Consider the following 17,690-nt stretch of genomic DNA (forward strand, 5'->3'; position numbering starts at 1 on the left):
GTTTATGGAGTTGTTGAAGTAGAAAAGCTAGATAACTAGCTAGACCAATTAGAGACATATTTTACTATCTATGTATACTCTAGTATCTGGAAGGTAGCTTTTGCTCGTCTCAAGCTTTCTAGCTATACTTTTATCTAGAAAAATTTGTACATAAGGAATAACGATATTTCAAATCTGATATGAAAAAAGTCAAACGCCTAATCAAGTAGCAGTTCTACCCAATTGGTCACGAGGAGGATTGGTGGATCAAGTAATAGTAGCTGCGGCAAAAGTATGATCAGTTTGTCCAGGACTACACCACTGAGTTTTACAAGCAAGCAATCTTCCTTGGAATCTCCATCGACGATCATATAGTTTTCATAAAGTACGTGAGAGGTCTTTATTAGAATATCCAAAAAGAGCTGAAACTCTTCAAAGTTGAAGCTATCAGCAAAGCCAGCATGAAGGCTATAGGGATTGAGAAGTTTCGGCCTGGGGAAGGTAAAATGGCAACAAGTTTAAGAAAGATAGTAGAAAATCAAGCTAGAAGGGGGAACAAGGCAAGAATCATGCCAACACAACTCAAAAAATTTATTGTGATCATTGTAGGCTCCGTAGACACACGAAGGAGAAGTTTTGGAAACTTCACCCTATATTGCGTCGAAGGAAAAGACGCAAAAGGATGAGAATTCTAAAAAGAAGAGAAGGGCAGTTCTCAATACTGTAGAAGTTGACGAGCTGCTTAAGCTTGGGCAAGTATACTCCAAATTAAGCCCGATGGCAAGAAAACTCGAGACAGCAACTAAAGCAGATTTAAAAGTGCGAGAGGAACTCTTCTGCCTAAAGATCTAGTTGAAGCAAAGCATCATTGAGGCTATTATAAATTCTAAAAGCTAGAAGAACCTCATCTCTGAAAATCTAGTTCAGAAGCTAAGGTTGCAGACCAAGCCTCATCCACGTCCCTACCCACTTGGTTGGATCCAGAAGGGCGTCTAAGTGAAGATCACGAAGCAATGTACCTTCAAATTTGCTATAACTGAGAAGTATATTAATGAGGTAACTTATGAAGTAGTTTCTTTAGATGTTTGATAGGCTATCCTTAGAAGCCCATACCATTGGTATCGGTTTGTGAAGTTTGTGAAGGACGAGAAGGAATTTATGATCAACTCCTCTAAAATATAAGAAAATGTAGACATTGCAGTTGCTGCCCAAGCAAAATGACTAGTTAATATCCGCAGTAAGTTTACAATGATAGTATGAAAATCTGATACTATTTATAAGAGGCCAAGCTCTCATTCTTTAGTTTCATTGACCAATCTACCAAGATCAAGATCGAAAAATCGTTGTAGTCATCATCGACGAAGAAGGATAGCAAGGAGCGTCCCTACCTTGAAATACAAATGCAGCAGCAAACCAAGTGGTTTGCTAAGACTCAAGACCGAAGAAGAGCCAGGCCAAAAACTATCTCTAAGCAAAGCTAGATGGTTCAATTATGAGACAGAAAAGCAACCATTTTTCCAGCTCTAGTTTTGATTTAGCAAGAGCAAAATTTCCTAAACAAGGAAAACCTTGATTCAGAAGGATCACCAGACTCTATGTGGCCACATTGGCCACTATGAGCAGGGCTGGATAAGGTCCAGGAGCAAGATCCGCCACATCGGAAAGCCGAGTCACAAGCCAAACTTTTAGATGCCATAATTTAGTCATACGATGCCCAATTGAGATGATCTTTTTATGAAATCGAATATTTTTTTGATATCTACAACTTTCGATCAATCAGTTAGAGATTGAATCGGGTTAAAATTCTATCATTTAGGCTCTAAAATGGGCCGCTCAAATAGAAAGTTTCTTTTTGGATAAAACTTTGACTGGGCGTAGCTCTCTATGCGATAAAAATTTGGCGGAGCGATAAAACTCAGAGTTGATGTACAAGTCGAGATCTACCTCATCGAGATTTTTATTTTTTTAAAACTAGAGATATTTATTTTAAAAAAGAGTTTTACTAAGATTAAGAAGAAGAATCTGACCCAAATTGTATTTAAGCCAAATCTCATATTATAAATAGAGGCTATATACTTCATTTTTTTAAAGAATTAATAAAAAAAGAGGCCTTAAAACCTACTTTTGAGATTTCTCCATCTTGTTTTAACTTTTTTCTTAAGAGATTTGAGTTGAGCGGGTTGAAAAAAAAAAAATTTCTCCATGATCGGACCATCTGTGGATCAGTTGGTATATTAATATGTTATATATGTATCATGTATGAATGTTTTAAATACTAAAATTTTGAGATGTAAATAAATAATTAGTTATTTCTGATAAACATCCTTATATATGTGTGAAATATAGTATTTTTCAAATTATATTGGGTTGATCGATAGATAGAATATTAGTTTCTGTGAGTATGTGGCCGCCTGTTCACCTTTTCGAATAGTGATTTGGGGTCGGGGTTGGGATGGAAGGTCCATCTCCCAAACAACCTACTTGATGGGCTCTAAGAAACTTTCATAACACTTTATGATGCAATCTATGGATGTATCAGATAAAATCCAATTGGTCCACGGAAAACTGTTGAAACTTTTTTGTAAAGAAAAAGAGAGAGAAAAGCTCGATAGAAAGCTGAATTTTCAATAAAAAATTCTTCTAATCGAAGTGATCATTATATTCTAATCCAACTCGTATCTCTCGCAGCATAGACAACCAAGCTCAAAGTGATAATTTATTGATACACGTCCACTCACGACTTCCCCAGCTGGTCATATTTCCAAAACAGGAAATAGAGTACGACTAGACTAAAATAAAGAAAGAAAGGGAGAAAGAAAGAGGAGGACGAGAAACACACGAGCATCCCGGGAAGGAATTTATACCTCAAGGCCTGCCGCGCCGCCGCCGTAGGCGTCGTATTGGACAGCGTGCATGGTTCTTCCGGCCATGGCACCTGAAGCCTGAAGGGAAACAAGAGCGTCGGTAGAGGGCAGTTTGGAAAGGTGGATGTGGGTGTCAGACTAAAGCTCGGGGGGTTCGGAGCATGAAATTATGAGGAGAACACGAAATTTGGCTGCCCACGACTTGTGGATGGGAAATGAACACGCTTCCAGGTCTGCTTGAATCATCATCACTTGCCGTCCGTAAATGCTGCAACGGCGGATGATTGGATAGCGTGAAACTTGTGTACATATGGGATGCAATTTGGCCGGTCATCCGTCATTCTCCAAACTTTCCGCGTGGGACCAACGTGGCAGCTGAATAGATGTACAACCGCTGCCCAAGTCTTTGTGGGTCCCACATAAATCATGTGGGAGACATGTGGGAGACAGAGCCACGTCATATTGCGATTTCACCTACGACCAACCACTGTTGCAGAAAGAGTGTTTTTATATTTTGAATTCATGACACCTGAATTACGACAGAGGAACCCGGTGTCGCATCAAGATTCAAATCACCGTCTATAGCATACCAATAATTCAGACATTACTCTTCCGAAATCTGGCAGAAGGCACGTTGCGTAACGAAGGCTCTTCTCAAATCATATAGAAGAATTCTTCTGAAAAGCTTTATTTTTTTCCAAAACCTTGAACTGAAGTGGGGGAAACATTAATATACAAATTAGATGATTCGAGCTTACAACTTGAGCTGATGTACACAGAAAATAGTTAGAAGACCAAGCATGCACCGTTATATCCATGGAGTCAAAATAGGCATGAAAGTTTCATCACTGTACAAAAATATGAAGCAAGCATGTACTTGTGGAGAAATATGGAAAACTCACAAGAATCCGAGGTCAATTGAGATTGGTTGACACCGGAAATTAGGATGAGGTCGGCTATGATCTAAAGTGGAATGCCTCGTGCTATGGATCCGACCCGAAATCAAAGTCTTCTTGCTGCTTTCTAGCAGGAGACCTTCCTGCACTTAATTTAGTCAAATTCTAAGGAAACAGCCGAAGAAAGAGAAAGTTTTTAGAGAGAGTAAAGTCTAGAGAATGATTTACCTGATATCTCTCTTCTCCTTATACAAAAGATTGGGGTTGATGTCTGTTACCAAGATTAACAAAGCATGCAATAACTGCTTGATAACGGTTCTTTACAACATGCAATAATTACACAATAATAGCTTTTCACGTCACATACAGTAATAGTTGTTTTAATCATGCAATTATGGCCGAGCTAACATAACTTTTATGGGGGTCGTGGCCGCATTCAAATGGCTTTGATGAGATACGTGGCCTTTCCCCATTACTTGATCAAGCTAGAATAGTACCTTAGCTATCGTCGAGATGAAGTACTTCAGATAATACCGAGGTTAGGAATTTTGGTTTACCCCAATGTCAAATAGCCAAATATTCACCCTATCACTTGCCCCCTACTTTCGAAATCGAGGTCATTTTTTGCTTCAGGCAAAGGGAGTAAAACCATTCAACTGACAGAGGTCATACATGGATATTTCTGGGACCATGTAGAAAATTCTGGAAATGATATTCAATATGTCGATTGAGCTCCTTGAAGCATCATCATTTTGGCATGACTTTTTGGACAATGATGGGACTTTCGAAAATATTTGAAATGGAGACCCGAGTAGGTTGATTGGAGCATGTCCCGAGCTGATAGGTGGCACAATTAACTCGGATAGCTATAGCATCACTTTGATTTGGGCAGCATGTACGTATATAAAAGTCGTTTAGTTCTCCCCATATTCCCATTTCCATTCATCCGAGATTGGTCGTGGTGCTGCTCTGCCCTCATTTTTATGATTCCTTTAGCGAGATTTCATGGTGAAACACCCCATTTCAAGGCATGGTGGCATCTTTTGCATCTCCGTCGACCCATTCCTGATGATGCTTATGCTCTTGGTTGCTTGAAGTACCTTTTTTTCTCGCCTTTCCATAGATGAGGTACACTCTTCCATCTTCTTCTTTCTTCTCCTTCTCGTTCTTTTTCACATCCTTTGCCATGAGTGAGGTTTAAGCTTCTACTGGCAATTGGTCGATGGACCAGGCTTCACTTCAGATTCGGCATTCTCCCTCCACTAGTTTGGAGGTTTAGTTCGAAGTTTACTTCGGACCTAAGAATGAGGAGTTTGTCCTCATCCAAGAGGATCTGAATAAACTTTGGGTTCGGAAAATGATAAATGGCATTATATAATTTAAAAATACATAAACATGCCTCAATTTCATTTTTCATGCAGTCTATCATAATCATAATTCATAATTCTTACACCATCAAATATTCATGAAGGATGCTCTTTAATCAAATTCATGAATCACATGCAATCATATACTTGATCCTACTTTTAAGAAAATATATGATAACAAATACATTTTCATAATTATAAATAAATAGTAATTTGAAAACTTTAAGATCAGTGCCAAGGTTACTTACTGAAATTTGCTTTCCAATTTCTTACGATCGGGTGACGAATCCTTGATCACCTAAATTAATCACATAGGGGTCACATTATTTCCTATTTATTTTATAATTTTCTAATTTATCATAACATGAATTTACTTGCTTAGATCTCAAGTTCAATTTACCTAATTTAGAGCCCTTGGGCTTGATATAGAACTAGATTGGGTTCACATAGGTCAATTGGGTCTTTAATTAAAGAATTGGGCTCGGTTCCTGATTGGGTTTAGCCCTTTCGGGTCAATTTGGTCTTCTAATTAGGTTATTAGGCTCAATTTCAAGTCCAATTAGGTTTAATTTTGGTCCAGGGTCAATATGGCTCATTTAGGCTTAAGTTAGGGTTAGCCCGAAGTCAATTTGGTCTCAATTTAGTTAAACTAGTTTTGAATTGGGTTTGATTCATATTCAATTTGGGTCTGCTGAGACTAACTCAGCTTAATTGGGTTTGGGCTTAATTTGGTACGAACTTAACCCAATTTACAGTTTGGGTTCGTCCGGACTTAGTCCAATCTGATTGGGCTCAGGTTTATCAAATTTGGCTAAACCTATTTTTCTTTTCTTTTATTTGGGCCTAACGGGTTCGGACCCGAACTCAGATCCGACCCGTTAGATCGGACCCGTTAAGGGTCTCTCTCTTTCTTTCCTTCTTTTCCTTTTCTTTTCTTTTCGTTTTCTTTTTTTTTCCTTCTTTTCTTTTTTTTTCTTTTCTTCCTTCTTCCTTCCCGAATCTGCTTCTCCCTTCTTCCATTTCTTCTCCTCCTCTTCTCTCGCGACGGAAGAAAAGGAGGAGGGCTCGAGAAAGACGGGTAACGGTCGACAGCGTCCGACGGCCAGCCTGCTGCGCCCACGGTCGCGCTCGCGGCCGTGCTTGCGGCTGTGCCCATGGCCGCGTCGGTGTCCTGCATCCCACAGCCGACGACCTGCGGCCGAGGCCGGCGCCTGCGGTTGCGGCTGCGGATCAACCACCGGTAAGTTTTGTTTTGTTTTTTCTTCTCCCGCGGACGGAAGATTTGGCTCGGGGAGGGCCCAAACCGCAGCCGGTCAGCGGCACCAGCCGCCCCTTGTGGTCGCGGCGGCTTGCGGCCTCCCTTGCCACCGCAGCTTGTGGCCGACGCAGCTCGCGGCCACCGCAGCCGGCGCCTGCCACCCTCTTTCTTTTTTTTGTTTGATTTAATTTCTAAACTAGATCTACAAAGAATAATCTATGAGTAAGGGCGTTACCTGCTTTGAAGAAGAACGTCCGCCTCCTACTCCGGCAACGCGACCCTTTGTTCCGGCGACGCAGACCTAATACCAGATCCTGTCAACCGGGGGAAGTTTTGAGGAAGGAAAACAATGGAGGAGAAACAGAGGAAGGAGGGTGGTGAAAAGCCTCATCGATTAGGGCTTCTTGTAGCCTCCGATTGATGGGGAAGGCGGACAGTTGTAACCGCCCACCATCAGGCGATTACAAATGCCCGCCCTTTGGTGTGATGGCCTCTCCCTATTTCTCTCAGAAACGAAGACGGTTATTACATTCTCCCCCCCTAATAAAAAATTTCATCCTCGAAATTTACAAACATGCATTCTCAAAGAGTTGTGGATGTTTCGCTTGCATATCCTCAAGTTTTCATGTGGCCTCCCTCTCCGAATGGTTGCTCCACTGAACTTTCACATAGGGGATGATACGTCGCCTCAGGACCTGCTCCTTATGATCAATGATGCGTAAAGGATACTCTTCGTAAGTCAGGTCTCTATCAATCTGCAGGGGCTCGTGCTGTACTATATGGCTGGGATCGAAAATGTATCTCCGTAGAAGAGAAACGTGAAAGGCATTATGCACACTGGATAACTCTGGTGACAAAGCCAGTCTGTAAGCAACCTCCCCTACTCTGGCAAGAATCTCAAAGAGTCCGATGTAGCGAGGACTCAGTTTACTATGTCTTCCAAATCTTGTAACACCTTTCGAGGGTGAAACTTTTAAGAATACAAAGTCCCCCTCCTGAAATTTCACTTCTCTTTATTTCTTATCTGCCCAGCTTTTCTATCTATCTTGAGCTACCTTGAGCCTTTTTCTGATTAGTAGAATCTTCTCCCTGGCACTCTGAACTAATTCAGGGCCCGACAACTTCTTCTCTCCAACGTCATCCCAATGTAGAGGAGACCGACATTTTCTTCCATACAAGGCTTCATAACGTGCCATCTGGATGCTAGAATGATAACTATTATTGTAAGCAAACTCCACTAGTGATATATGATTATCCCAGCAACCTACCAGATCAACGGTGCAAGTCCGCAGCATATCCTCCAGGGTCTGGATCGTCCTCTCTGACTAACTATCAGTCTGAGGATGATAAGCAGTGTTGAGTCTTGAATTAGTGCCCATAGCAGTCTGGAAACTTCTCTAAAATCCAGATACAAAGCAGGGGTCCCGATCAGATACAATGCTTATTGGTACCCCATGTAAGCGCACAATATCATCAATATACCTATGAGCCAGCCTGTCAAGTGAAGTGCCAATCCTAAAGGGTAAAAAGTGAGCTGACTTCGTGAGGCGATCAACAATCACCCACACTGCATCATTCTTCCTTACTGTCCTCGGAAGCCCAGTAACAAAATCCATAGTAATGTGCTCCCATTTTCACTCTAGAATCTCTAGTGGTTCTAGCAAACCAGCCGGCCTCTAATGCTCAGCCTTTACCTGCTGACATACCAAGCACCGAGCTACAAATTCTGCTATCTCTCTCTTCATGTCGTTCCACCAGAAATATTTTCGTAAATCGCTATACATTTTAGTGCTGTCGGGATGAATAGAGAAACGAGACTGATGAGCTTCCTCCAGAATCTCTCTTTTTATATCAGCATGCTTGGGCACACATAATCTACTGCCAAAATGCAGGGTACCATCCGGGTGGATTTGAAGTTCAGGTCGTAACCCTCTATCCACATCATTTCTAAGCTGACACAAATGTGCATATGTCTGTTGAGCAGCCTTTATTCTTTCTATCTAGGTAGGTTGCACCAACAAACTAGCCATCATACTCCCAGCACCCTTGGTAATCACCTCGATCTGCATCATATCAAAATCTTTCAAAATCTGCTTCTTAGTGGTAAGCAAAGATATGGAGCCCACTGTTGACTTCCTACTGAGAGCATCTGCCACAACATTAGCCTTTTTCGAATGATATTTGATGCTTAGATCATAATCTTTTAGCAGCTCAAGCCATCTTCTTTGCCCATGTTTAATTCTTTCTGAGTAAATATATACTTTAGGCTTTTGTGATCAGTAAAAACTTCACAAGGCTCACCATACAGATAATGTCGTCAAATCTTCAGAGCAAAGACTACTGCTGCCAACTCCAAATCATGTGTCGGATAGTTCTGCTCATATGGCTTCAGCTGTCTAGAGGCATAGGCTACTACCTTATCATTCTGCATTAGTACACAGCCTAACCCTTTCTTGGAGGCATCACTATAGATGGTGAAACCCCCAGTACTGGTTGGCAAAGTAAGAATAGGAGCAGATACCAGCCTTTACTTTAGCTCTTAAAAACTTTGATCACAATTTTCACTCCATACAAACTTTGCTCGTTTCTGGGTCAAACGAGTTAAAAGAGTAGCAATCCGAGAGAATCCTTCCAGAAATCTTCTATAATAACTAGCCAAACCCAAGAAGCTTCTGATTTCAGTGACATTAGTAGGACGAGGCCAATCCACCACTGCTTTTATTTTTTTTGGGTCCATTGACACCCCTTCTTTAGAGATCACATGACCAAGAAATGCAATACTATTCAGCCAGAAATAACATTTGCTCAGTTTGGCATATAACCTATTCTCCTGAAAAATCTGTAATACCACTCTCAAGTGATCTTCATGTTCTTTTTTGCTCTTAGAATAGATCAATATATCATCAATGAAAATAATAACAAACTAATCCAAATACTGCTTAAAGATCCTGTTTGTCAGATCCATAAAAGCAGCTGGTACATTGGTTAGTCCAAATGGCATAAATAAAAATTCATAGTGCCCATACCTGGTTCGAAATGCAGTCTTCGGCACATCATCAGCTAAGATTTTCAATTGATGATACCCAGACCGTAGATCTATCTTGGAGAAGATTTGGGCACCTTGTAGTTGATCAAATAAATCATCAATCCGGGGCAGAGGGTATTTGTTCTTCACTGTCACCTTGTTCAACTCCTGGTAATCAATATACAGCCGCGTACTTCCATCATTCTTCTTGACAAATAGTACAGGAGCTCCCCACGGTGAAACACTCGGGCGAATGAATTTCTTCTCTAGGAGTTTCTGTAGCTGGGCCTTCAACTCTCTCAGCTCTGCCGGGGCCATCCGATAAGGTGCCTTCGAGATAGGTCCAACACTCGGTAAGAAATCGATTCGAAAATCAATCTTTCGATCAGGAGGTAATCCAGGTAGATCATCAGGGAATACTTCTGGATACTCTCTCACAATAGGGATATCCTCTAGTCTTGTTTCTTTTGTAGTGTCTACCACACAAGCTAGGTAGGCCTGACACCCCCTTTCTAAGGGCCTTCCTTGCACTCATTGCAGAGATAATGTGCAAAGAGGGATTCATAGTGGGTGAATCACCCTGATAGAAAATTTCTCATTCACCAGGTATCTGAAACACTACCCTCTTGCTAAAGCAATCAATGTGAGCATGATATTCAGACAACCAATTCATACCAAGGATGACCTCAAAATCATACATGTCTAACAGTACTAAGTCAGCCAATAATTTTCTGTCCTCTATCTGAACTATGCAATTTTGATGAACAGAATCAACCACTATTGTCTTCTTAAGAGGGGTAGAAACAAGTAAAGGCTCATCTAACTTATCAGGCATAAGATGCAAGGATGCAGAGAACTTAGAGGATATAAAGGAATGTGTAGCGCCAGAATCAAATAGTACAGAAGCATCAACAGAGTTGATGGGAATCATACCTACCACAACTCTATCACTGGCACTAGCATCCTGCCATGTCAATGCGAACACCCGTGCAGCTCCTCTCTACATCTGATCAGCTGGTCTAGAAGGTCCAGATTCAACCTTCTTTTTGTTTGGGCAATCTCTGGCTATGTGTCCTGGCTGCCCACATATAAACAAGCTCCCATCATCTTCAAGCAAGGACCAGTATGCATTTTGCCACAGTAATAACAAACCTTAAATTTCTTCTTCTTGCTAGGAGAGCCTTCAAAGTTCCTTGGTCGGTTCCTCAGATTCCTTGACATCTCGGGCCTTTTCTGTTCACCTCTTTCCTTCTCTGATTTCTTTAGATCTGTTTCTACCTTCAATGCTCTCTCTAGGGCCTTTCCGTAGCTGGTGAGAATCAGAACTGACAATCGGGATCGAATTTCGTCCCTCAAGCCCTACTCAAATCTGTTAGCCTTGCTTCTCTCAACCTCTATCATTTAAGGATAGAACCGACCCAGCTTAGTAAATTTGTTGGCATATTCTAGTACAGTCATATCATCTGTCTGCCTCAGAGACAAAAATTCATTTTATTTAGATATTCTGACTGACTTAGGAAAATACTGCTCATAAAACATCTTCTTGAATTCCTCTCATGTCGGTAGCTCGTCCACACCCACGAGTGCAACTTCAATGGCCATCCACCAGAACTCTGCATTTTCCTTCAGCATAGGGATAACCAATCTGACCTTCACTTCTTCGGGATATTGCAAGGCTTTGAATATCTTCTCTACCTCCCGAATCCAAGTCTCAGCAACTAGAGGGTCAGCTCCACCATCAAACATAGGTGGGTTGAGCCTATTGAATCGCTCATAGTAGGACTCAATGGACTGTGTAGGTCAGACAGTGGTCTACACCTGCTGCTGCATCTGCTGCTACACCTACATCTGTTGCTGCATCTGCTGCTGTATCTGAAGGAGCTGAGTCATCACTTGACTTGCTCCTGCAAAATCGGCCTGGGTGGCAGCTGGGTTAGGAGTTTGCTCAACCGGCTGGCTGGCAACTCCTCTTCCTCTTGCTCCTCTCCTCCGAGCTGCAATATTTGCCATGACTTGCTCCTCTCTGTTCCTCATTTTCACCTATCAAAATATTAGCATAATTCAATTAACTAATTTTTTTTATTTTGAATATGCCGAATTTAATTGAACGAGACTTAACTACCCATTTTCCTTACTAAAACTTTTTTTTTTGTTTTACTCTTTATTAAACCTATTGCTATGATACCATTAAATGTCACGCCCCAAATTCGGTCATGACACAATCGTGCTATTGCAATCTTATGCACAAAATAACACGAAGCCACTTAAAATTTCATAATAAGAATAAATAGTTTCATTTACTAATGTCATAACATTATTCATGAAGTTGGAACAGTACAGAGCTTCTAAAATTTAATTATTACATAATATTTTCAATTACGCTAACCCTGAATAACACCAAGTTCCCTACTCCTAGTAGTCTTATTCATCTGTAGAAAAAAAATAGATGAAAAGATATGAGCTACACAGCTTAGTAAGTAACCAAGTACTATCTTATTGGATCAAGTACAATTATGCCAATGCAGTAATTAAAAAGCCATCAGTTGTAGCAAAATAAAACATTTTATAGATGATATACACAAATCAGGTTATAAAGCAATGCATGTTCCATCCATGAAAGTTCACAATCATGATAATGCAAGTCATATTGAAATATTGCCATTTATCCATACTTTATAAAACATACTCTCAGACGAATATGCTGCTATGGTCACTATAATCCCGTGATAGGGCCTGTTAATCTTAGTCGATTAATTTTGTTATTCGTTACCAACTTTAACCCGTTAGCAGAAGGCCTGTTATTCTTTGGATGCTAGCTCTAGGGTGTTGACTGGCCTCTATTTCTAGAGGCGGGCATAGCTATCTGAGAGTTCTTAAATCATATTCTTTTTCTTTCATAAATCATAATCATCATAAATAGGTTGGAAAATGATAAATGGCATCATATAATTTAAAAATGCATAAACATGCCTCAATTTTATTTTTCATGCAGTCTATCATAATCATAATTCATAATTCGTACACCATCAAATATTCATGAAGGATGCTCTTTAATCAAATTCATGAATCACATGCAATCATATACTTGATCCTACTTTTAAGAAAATATATCATAACAAATATATTTTCATAATTATAAATAAATAGTGATTTGAAAACTATAAGATCAGTGCCAAGGTTACTTACTGAAATTTGCTTTTCAATTTCTTACGACCGGATGACGAATCCTTGATCATCTAAATTAATCACACAGGGGTCACATTATTCCCTATTTATTTTATAATTTTCTAATTTATCATAACATAAATTTACTTGCTTAGATCTCCAGTCCAATTTACCTAATTTAGAGCCCTTGAGCTTGATTTAGAACTAGATTGGGTTCACGTAGGTCAATTGGATCTTTAATTAAAGAATTGAACTTGGTTCCTGATTAGGTCTAGCCCTTTCGGGTCAATTTGGTCTTCTGATTAGGTTATTAGGCTCAATTTCAAGTCCAATTAGGTTTAATTTTGGTCCAAGGTCAATGTGGCTCATTTAGGCTTGAGTCAGGATCAGCCCGAAGTCAATTTGGTCTCAATTTAGTTAAACTGGTTTTGAATTGGGCTTGATTCATATTCAATTTGGGTCTGCTGAGACTAATTCAGCTTAATTGGGTTCAGACCCAACTCAATTGGGCTTAATTTGGTACGGACTTAACCCAATTTACAGTTTGGGTTCGTCCGGACTTAGTCCAATCTGATTGAGCTCGGGTTTAATCAAATTTGGCTAAACCCATTTTTCTTTTCTTTTATTTGGGCCTAACAAGTTCGGACCCGAACTCGGATCCGACCTGTCAACCCTAAAGGATGAATTTTGATGATTACAAAATACTTGAGATGATGTTGTGTACTAATGATATTGGCTTAATTATGAAGTTTTATAAGTCAAGAAAAATCAGAAGAATTGAAGCACTGCAAAATCTTAAGTTCTTCGCAAATATCTCATTGGACATGTTCTAAAAGTAAATGATCTTAATATAGTCCATGAAGATCAGAGATGAAGTCTAAAGTTTTCTGTTTGAAAGACTTGATTCAACCCCTAAGCAAAAAAGGACAAGTTTAAGTTGATTCTGATATGTTTTATTCAAGGAACACAGTCAATGAGTCGACCCTTGTATAGTTCAAAGTAAATAGAAAGCTTTCACCGCCTGAGACAAAGTCTGAAGAGTCGACCCTTGTTCAAAATGAGTCGACCACCGAAATTGAACAGTTGACCCCTGCTCAGTCTCAGTGCCGGCCGAAAAACCAAAGTGTGAACCGACCCTTATGTTTAAAGAGGCGACTCCTGATGAAGATGAGCTGACCCTTAAGGATAAAGAGTCGACCTTTTGCAAATATCACAGCATAAGCCTTCTCGACATTTTGAAGTGCCGATACAGAATGAACATGAGTCGACCCCTGAGTTATATGAGTCGACCCTTGTACTGCTGGGACCACAACGGGAAGCTTTGAACGACTTTTGTCTTCTTCTGTAACAGAAAAAGATTCTTATCAAAACGGAAAGAAAAAATTTTAAATTCCGCCGAAGATTTGTTTATAAATATGAAGGAACCTCAGAATGGAAACAACAAGAAAAGGAAAAAGATTCTATAGAAAACGAAAAGGTTTCTACTAAGAAAAAGATAAGAAAAGCTTAATAGTTCATCATCCTCACCAGCATTGAATCAAAAACTTTCTTCTGCAAGAAAATCAGTCGAAGCTTCTCACTGCAACATGAAGAGCTGTTGTTCGGACATTGGAACATCCTTCCACAGCCAACTTCTTCATCGGCTTCAGCTTTTATTTTCATTGATTCACTCTTTATATTCTGAAGCTTTAAGTTTACTGGTTACAGCATTCTTTTAGTTGGATTAATTGTTGCTGTAACAGTTTCATTGATTTGAAACTTGTAAAGGTTCTTCCAAGCCTCGATTGGAAGTTGCTGAATTGGGAACATTCAGCAAGGTTTAGAATTTTTGGTTGGTTTATCTGAAAACCAACTGGGTTGTTTGTGAGCCCGGAAAAATAAACGATGTAAAGTTTTTGGTTGGTTTATCTGAAAACCAATTGGGTTGTTTGTGATCCTGGAAAACAAAAGGTTTTCGGTTGGTTGCCTGGGAAAACCGACTGGGTTTTGATTGTGAGTCCGAAAAACAATCAGGCTGTAATCTGCTGGGTTATAGTGAAATCTCAAGCTATGCTTGAGAAGTGGACGTAGGTGCTGGGAGTGCACCAAACCATTATAAACCTTGGTGTTTGTGATTGTGGTTCTTCTCTTCCTTTCCTCTGCATTTTTCTGACTGCTTCCCTAACTTTATTCACTATCGTATTTGTGCAATCTTATTTCCGCTGCTGAATGTATAAGATAACAGTAACCCATACTCTCTATACGTTTTATTTTTAATTATTTTTTAAAGAGGACCCAATTCACCCTCCCCTCTTGGGCTACACCTCTAGGCAACACGACCCGTTAGGTCGGATCCGTTAAAGGTCTCTCTCTTTCTTTTTCTTTTTTTTTCCTTTTCTTTTCTTTTCTTTTTCTTCTTTTCTTCTTTTTTTTTCTTTTCTTCCTTCTTCCTTCCCGAACCTTCTTCTTCCATCTTCCATTTCTTCTCCTCCTCTTCTCTGGCAACGGAAGAAAAGGAGGAGGGCTCGGGAAAGACGGGTAACGGCGGACGGCGCCCGGCGGCCGGCCTACGGCGCCCACGACCGTGCTTGCGGTTGTGCCCGTGGCCACGCTGGCGTCCCACGTCCCACGGCCGACGACCCACGGTTTCGGCTGCGGATCAACCACCGGTAACTTTTGTTATGCTTTTTTTTCTTTCTTCTCCCGCGGACGAAAGATTTGGCTCGAGGAGAGCCCGAGCCGCAGCCGACGACGCTCCCCGGCCAGTCAGCGGCACCGGCTGCCCCTTGCGGCCGCCGCGGCTTGCGGTCGACGTAGCTCGCGGCCATCGCAGCCGGCGCCCGCCACCCTCTTCCTTTTTTTTTTGTTTGATTTAATTTCTAAACTAGATCTACAAACAATAATCTATGTGTAAGGGCGTTACCTGCTTTGAAGAAGAACGTCCGCCTCCTACTCCGGCAACGCAGCCCTTTGCTCCGGCGACGCAGGCCTAATACCAAATCTTGTCAACCGGGGAGAGTTGTGAGGAAGGGAGACAATGGAGGAGAAACAGAGGAAGGAGGGTGGTGAAATGCCTTATCAATCGGGCTTCTTGTAGCCTCTGATTGCTGGGAAAGGCGGACGGTTGTAACCGCCCACCATCAAGCGATCACAAATGCCCGCCCTTTGGTGTGATGGCCTCTCCCCGTTTCTGAGTCAGAAACGGGGACGGTTATCACAGCTATAGCTTCTTCTGAATTGGCATACTTTTCAACTTGAGCCAACAGCTTAGCGCAGTCCTTTGAGAACCTTTTTTCTTGAGAGAAAAGGAAACAGGATGGCCTCAATCTACAATTCATAGCGAACTTAGCAACCAACTGATTTATGTCACAAACTTCTAATGTAGCCATATCAAAGCACCATAATATCATCACAAATAAGATCCCAACATCTCTTGAAGAACACAAATATATATAAACCCATGCAAACCAGGGGTCTTCATATCTCCAAAGGAGAAGACTGCTTCTTCTTTTTTTATCTCTTCAAGTGTAAATTCATTATCCAACTCACTAAGAACAATCGACTGATTCCAATACAGAGTTGATTGATAATTTGGGATTAGAAGGGAGCCCAAATAGGACTTCAGGTATGAAAGAAGTTTAAGTTTGATATCCTCTTGGTTATGATACTCCACTCCTTCATCCAACAAGCATGAGATTAAATTTCTTCTTTTTCTTCCTAGGGCTACTTTATGGAACTATGATGAGTTATGGTCCACTTTTTTTAGCCAAGTGATTTTATCCCTTTGCCTCCAATATAACTCTTCTTTTGTATATAGGTCTTCCAATGGTTGCTTCAAAATTCTTCTCGCATTAAACTCGTTCACCAACAGGGCTGAGATTTTCTCCTTCCTGTTAAGAATATTCACATCATGCAACAAATTTTCCTTCAGTTCTCTATCGGAATTTCCTTTTTTTTAGAGTGAGACCAAGTTCAAAGAGCAGAATGGGCTCTCCTAAGGTTGTCGACCCACACAGCAGCAGGATTGGTGATCCCTTTGACTTTCTTCCAACGACTCACAATAATGTCATCTAGGTCCAGCTCCTTCGTTCACCATGCCTCGAATCTGAAAATGTTTGAGCATTGAAACTTGAAATTGAAGTGTAGAGCAACAGTTACATGGTCAGAGAAGGTGCAAGTCAAAGCCTTCTGAGTAGATCCTAGAGTAAATCCTCCCACTCAGCTGAAAGGAGGAATCGATCAAGCCGTGCGGTGGATGGGTGCTCTCTTCCATTGCTCCAGGTAAAGTCCCGCCTTTTAAATCCAAGTCAACCAGACCAAGAGAAGAGATGACGTCCATAAATAAAAGATTATCCTTTATGCTTTGAAGATTACCTTTTCTATCTTCAGCGGACTCCGTGATTTTGAAGTCACCTCCAAAGAGCCATGCACCTCGTAAACCGTGATGTTGAATATCAGTGAATTCATGGAGGAATGAATCTCTGAGTGCTCTCTTATTGGGTCCATAGATTGACGATAAGATCTTTTTTCAAGGCATGTTAATGAAGGATGCCCCCTGGTGATCCGTCTGCATCCAATTGAATTTGAGCCCAATCATCTAACCTGGATCCACCCAAAGAACGGAGAAACAAAGGAGATTGAGAAGCAATTTTTGATGGTAGCACTACTGAAAATTTGATTTGAAACACAAAAGTTACAGTCGCCCCCTCCCCTACTGCTGGCGGAATAAGGTTACTAGTTGCTTTGGATAAGCTTTCAAGCTCCAGGCCAGTCCCTATGGATGATTTTATTGCAATGTGCACCGATCGAGCTAACAGCATCTCTAAATTGTCTTCTGCGGTTGGATGTTCTGAGGGTGTCCAGTGACAAGAAAGAATAGTGGTGAATGGAGGCTTTAAACCGGTGACATCCGGTGGATCACTGTTCCAATTCTTTGTGATAAAACTGGATGCTCTCAAGCAGGTAAAAGAGCTTTTGAGCAACGTTCTTTGATGTTCTAAGCCTAGCCGGATTGCACTACTCTAAAAGGAGAGAAAATATAAAGGTTGATTCTATATTTCATTAGATGATTTCATCTAGATGCATGCAAGCTTGCAAGTTCTTGTTTTCAGACGTGTGCATATTTGTTTCCATTCTTTGAATGCTAAATAAACAAAG

The 17,690-nt window shown here is 40.8% G+C and overlaps 1 long non-coding RNA gene across 2 annotated transcripts; it reads left to right on the top strand.

Annotated features, from left to right (window-relative positions):
* The first annotated feature begins 5,104 nt into the window (after positions 1-5,104).
* LOC103696448 (uncharacterized) lies at positions 5,105-17,597 on the top strand. Of its 2 annotated transcripts, none has more exons than XR_602403.5 (2): positions 5,105-15,202; positions 15,449-17,597. It is a non-coding gene; the product is annotated as an uncharacterized LOC103696448 (long non-coding RNA). The 2 variants fall into 2 exon arrangements; XR_016400192.1 differs by having other exon boundaries at positions 16,351-17,597.
* The last annotated feature ends 93 nt before the right edge of the window (positions 17,598-17,690 follow it).

This window comes from Phoenix dactylifera, chromosome 4 (assembly GCF_051530095.1).
Source record: "Phoenix dactylifera cultivar Ajwa chromosome 4, Ajwa_hap1_PhDact_Kaust_v1.1, whole genome shotgun sequence".
Classification (NCBI taxonomy): Eukaryota; Viridiplantae; Streptophyta; class Magnoliopsida; order Arecales; family Arecaceae; genus Phoenix; species Phoenix dactylifera.